The 5,654-nt window shown below is 37.3% G+C and overlaps 1 long non-coding RNA gene across 1 annotated transcript; it reads left to right on the forward strand.

Moving 5' to 3' along the window:
- The first annotated feature begins 435 nt into the window (after window positions 1-435).
- Window positions 436-4,467, forward strand: LOC149187324 (uncharacterized). Its single transcript, XR_016256194.1, has 2 exons — window positions 436-1,461; window positions 3,632-4,467. It is a non-coding gene; the product is annotated as an uncharacterized LOC149187324 (long non-coding RNA).
- Window positions 4,468-5,654: the final 1,187 nt, after the last annotated feature.

Consider the following 5,654-nt stretch of genomic DNA (forward strand, 5'->3'; position numbering starts at 1 on the left):
AGGGTGGGCCAAAACCACCACTATGACAATGCCACTATGTTGCTGTTGAAAATCGTGAGTATTGGCTTGAGAGGTTTGAATCTCTCTAGGGAAAGAATTATCGTCTTCACTAATGGATTGAAACCGAAGGAAAATGGCAGCAACATTGTGTTTGGGCTTGTCTTTCAAATTAGAGATAACAGTGGCCTTGCAGCTACCATTGGAATTGCCTGAAAAGAACATGTGATTTTACTATTCATTCACCATTGAATAATACATATTTATGCAGATAGGCTTGTTTCACTGCGGGCTTCCGGTGGGAAAATCCTGTTCATCCCACCCAATAGCAAGCCTTCATTTTCGTCGTCCTCATCCCAATTATAAATTTCCACGTGGTAGTAAATATTGACTACATCCACCCATCACGTGTCTTCCAGATTCGTAGGGGGTGTTAGTGTAGCTTCACTTTGTTGCAAACTAGACCGCCTCACCATGGAAGGATTTATCACGAATTTTGTTCTCCCACAAAGGGAGTATTGAGGGGGTTTCGATGCGGATGGTATAGAAGAAAGCATCTGATCTCACAAAGACAACGGCTACCATCGATTCAAATGCAAAAAAACTGGTAAATTCATTAGTAGACCATCTTTCCCTCTATCACTCAACTTCCAACTCAAAATATTTGAAATCCCAGTTTCAGAATAACCTTGTCCAATGGATGTCCTCCCTCACCACAGAGAAATGGCAAGCCGCCTTGACAACGGTAGACAAATCTTCGCTTGCCATTGTGCTACAAATCCACGACCGCCTCGCAACGGACAGACCGAGATCCTTCATCCTGCTTCCAGATGTCCTTGTATCACAGAACGACCATGGAAAGGATAGGCACGAGTTCAAACCCCAGGATGACGACGTTCCACTTCCCAGGCTTTGCTACAGAAAAGCCTAGGGCCCTTTCGCAAGGGTTAACACTGAAAACAACACAAAACTAATTTTAATACATGGCATCAAGATTTTCTGCTCCACAAAAGGAGAAGTTCTGTTTCTTTAATGTAGCCAGCTCGATTCCCTGACAGTCACTGAGGATCTGGTGAAAGATGATGACCGTTTTCTCGCAGTCATGGACACAATTTCTAACTGTGATTTTCTAAGAAGTGCGAAGCCTCCTCCATTGGCTTCCAATTGGGAGGAGCTACCATGGCTGAAGGCCAAGAGTTATTACAACCTGGCTGCTTTCGTGGCCAACAAGCTGGAGCTCTAGTTGGACTCTTGTGGCTTCATTCTCACGTCAAGAAATAAAGTTCCAGGATGAATTCTACGATGGATAGCCATGAAGTGCACAAAAATGGAAGAGATTTGGCAAGGATTACTTTGAATGTGATTTGGAAGAAGAAAGCTTACATTGATTGGTGGTCTAAGGTGAACGAGATGACAATAGCTGAAGAATTTAAGCTTTCCGTTGCAAAGGTTTCCAAATTTGAGGTAAATTAACTTATTCAAGTTGCAAAAATTTCAAAGACAAAAATGCACATCAACATTTTAGGTAACAAAGCATTACTAGCACATAAATACACTACAACATGGAAAGTAAGAAATGTACTAAAATTTTCATTATGTGACAATGACTTTACATATCACCCTTTTTCCAATTATGCATGCAAAACATGTTCATGCACCAAACACTTTCTAAGGGGTTTAATATTCTCCTAGAACTTTCAACAGGTTAAGTTCATTTTCTCGGCCTTGAAATCGCTAAGGGGTTTCAAACTGTTCTTGAATTTGGAGGATTTAGGTTGAAATTGGTTCCATGAGGAGAAAGTGAGTGGAATTAGGTCTGATTTAAGGTTTTTAGGATGGTCACTTTAAACAGATTTTGAGGGTGCGGGGTTTGAAGAGATTGTTGTTCTAGTTTTCAAGCAGCGTTTTCACACAGTTTTCATGGTGGAATGGATGTCTATATTGTTACCGTTTTCAAATCCATTGTTGTACTATAATGAATCTAGTTATAATAACCATACATTTATTCTAATGATCGATTTTATGATAAAAAATTCAATGTCCTACATGGTTCTCTGGAAATTTTCATACTTAACTGGTTATATGTTAGGGCTCTATTTTGCAACATCAAGGTTTTGGCCTTAGGCCAGGGATCTCCCTACCCTGATTGGTTTATCACTTCCTCAAATTATTAAGGAGCTCACCATTCCTACCATGTATGATTTCAGGCTTGTTCGAGCAGATTGGGAGGTAATCTTCGATTGAAATTTTATTATCTTTCCTCCTTTTCTCTCTACATTCCATGTTTTTTTTAATGCCATTATTTGATTGTTGATTTTATTTTATGCAAGTAGATTTTCTGAGGTTGTGGTTTTCATCATTCTCTTAATTTACTCATTCACATGAACATGCACCCACAACTTGGAGTTTCTAGCCATGGAAGACTATTCAACAGCTAGAGGAGATACTAGAAGTCTAGTTTTGGCAACGGTGTGGTAGTGGGGAAACTGTGGGCAATGACCCACAAGACATTCAAACTCTGAAATACAGAGTTAACCTCTTCATTTGAACTTATATTTCTGTTTGGAGCTGGGATAGCACATATCCATCTTCAATGGTAACTGTTGTTAGGGTAATTTCCCCCGACAATGGTAACTGTTGTGAGGGTAATTTCCCCCGACAATGAGCAATTTCCATCCATTTCCATGCAATGTCTTTGATACATCATGTACATCCTCTATTTCTGTGGAAGGAAATCCTAGTGATATGGAGAAAAGTGTAGGCAGCTTTGTGTTAATTCTTGCCATTAATGCACTTCATGACAACGGAGGACTTGATTTCCATTCATTAATATAGGCATTCACCTGATGTTCTATATTCTTGACAACTCCCCACATTCCTTGGTTCCTAAACAAATACAAGAGACATTAGTAAAAAATTTCTATTTTGTATCAATTGCAGTCGCAATTTGAGATTCTAACCCAACTCCTGTTCATCATTATTTATATCCTCCAGGGTGCATGATTGCTTTTTCTTTTTTGATTAATGTGATGCTTATTAAACAATATTTTTTATTGATCTTCAATTGGAAAAGTACTTGCTCTATTTAGTTGGAAATGTTTTTATATTTGCATCTGGAATATGTTAAAGATAACAATTCTAAGAAACTACAAATATTCTTGCTAAGCATGCTGAGATCAAAACTATTCTACATTTTGAATGAATTGGTCTTCAATTTAAATAGAAGTGTGGGCTTTACAACCACATGGCATCTTGTGAAACTACTTTCCGCTTGCTGCAAATTATTTGTTTTCATGCATTTTGATTTTAATGAGATATAAGGAACATAACACTGAGCTTTGTATGTATATATTGCTAGACGCATTCGGGTCTATAGAATTTGATTGTGAGAGTGAGTATTTCAGGATTGAAATTATGATTAATACTATTCATGAACAATTTGGTGAATGCGCTTCTTCATAAATGAAGCATCTGTGTGAGAATAAAATGATATTAGAGTAGTTTCAAGGTGTTTTTATTTGTCTAATTCTATATTAACATTAGTGAAATGAAATCTACTGTTATTTTCAAAGCATTTTGTTTTACTTAATAGATTTTTAAAGTTTGATTTATATTTTGGGGTTAATGCTACCAGGGTGTACCATATCCTTCACTCCAAAGACAAAGCAAACCAAGACGTGTTGACCTATACTATTTCAGCTAGTGCATTTGAGAAAGTATTTTCTATTGGATTCTTTTGGTGATTTTTCTGCAACAAATTTTGTTTATAGTCTTTAATTGTCAAATGCCTATACCTACATATTTTTTTGTTTAAATTTTCCTTTATATTTTCATAGTGGAATCAAGGAAAGGAGATGGAAAATTTTCTGACTGTGAGGTGATCCTATTTCCTCACGAAGACATGGGAATACCATGGAAGATTGCAAAGATTGGATTCTACCAAGGAATGTGGGGAGCTGTCAAAAATATAGAACGTGGGGTGAATGCCTATATTAAGGAATTTAAATCAACTCCTCCGCTGTCAAGATGTGCATTAATGGAAAGAATTAACACAAAGGTGCCTGCAGATTTTTCCACGGAAACAGAGGATGTACATGATGTATCAAAGACATTGCATGGAAATGGATGGAAATTGCTCATTGTTGAGGGAAAACACCCTCGCAACAGTTACCATTGAAGATGGATAGTTATTATCCCAGTTCCTTACACAGATATAAATTCAAATGAAGAGGTTAACCTTGTAATTCATGGTTTGAATATCTTGTCACCGAAAACAAGTCTATCAAAAATATCCAAGGAAAAACTAAGAGGAGAGGAAAAATAAGATTTATTTGTATGGAGTTTCTCCATAAAGGAGAAATTTGGTCAATATGCTTCCTCATAAAGGAAGCATCTGTGTGAGAAAAGAATGATATTAGGGCGGTTTCAAGGTGTTTTTATCTAACTAGTTCTCTGTTGACATTACGGAAATGAAATCAATCTCTTATTTTATAAACATTTTATTTTATTTAATAGGTTTTTGTTGGAGTGATGCACAGCTAAATTAAACAACAAATAACACAGCAGAATTAATCATGCACAGTAAACACAGCTTTTAACGTGGTTCACCCAACCAATCTGGGCTACGTCCACCAAACATAGGCATCAGGAATTTATTAATCAAAACAGGAGATTACATCAAGAAATCCTCACAAAACTCTCACACTCTTAGCCAACATCCGAATGATTGCCTGTTATATAGCATAGAGAATCTAACAGCCTCATTAACTCACTCACATCAAATATAGGAGGCATTAACTCCCTCCCAACAAACTGGAGTTAATCTAGGAACTGAATTTCTATTGTTGTCATTAGCTGAGATTTTTCCTATTTTGCTCCAAAACAGAAAATCTCAACAATCTCCACCTTGACAACAATTAGCCTGATGCCCTGTTATTATTATTTTATCTTTTCTGCAAGCCAAGAGAAGCCAAACACCAGCGTAGCTTCTCCAACAAAACTGGTTTCGTGAACATGTCTGCACAGTTCTCCTTTGTATGCACCTTTTCAAGAGAGACTCCCCTTTCAGTGATAACCTGTCTTACAAAATGGTACTTAATTGGAATATGCTTTGATTTACTATGATAGGCCGGATTCTTAGCCAAATGTATTGCACTTTGACTATCACAAAGTAACCTGATGTTGTCCTGTAACCTACCAAACTCACCAAGCAAACCTTTCAACCAAACCGCCTCTTTGCAAGCATGAGAAGCAGCAATGTATTCTGCTTCAGTAGTGGATAAAGCAACAATATTCTGTAGCTTTGACATCCAGCTTATAGCTCCACCTGCAAGAGTAAAGACGTACCCTGAAGTTTATCTTCTCTTATCCAAATCACCTGCAAAATCGGAATCAACATATCCGCAAACAAATTCACTACTCTTATTGTAAGAAATACAATAACTACTTGTGCCTCTCAAGTACCGAAGCACCCATTTCACTGTTGACCAGTGTTATTTACCCGGATTTGCCATGTACCTACTGACAACCCCAACTGCATGTGAAATATCTGGTCAAGTACAAACCATCGCATACATTAAACACCCTACTACATTGGCATATGGAATTCAAGACATATAATCCTTTTCTTCATCTGTATTAGGACATAAACTCGAAGA

This window comes from Pinus tabuliformis, chromosome 3_1, assembly GCF_031772625.1.
Source record: "Pinus tabuliformis cultivar Carrire ecotype Pingquan chromosome 3_1, CPIR1, whole genome shotgun sequence".
NCBI lineage: Eukaryota > Viridiplantae > Streptophyta > Pinopsida > Pinales > Pinaceae > Pinus > Pinus tabuliformis.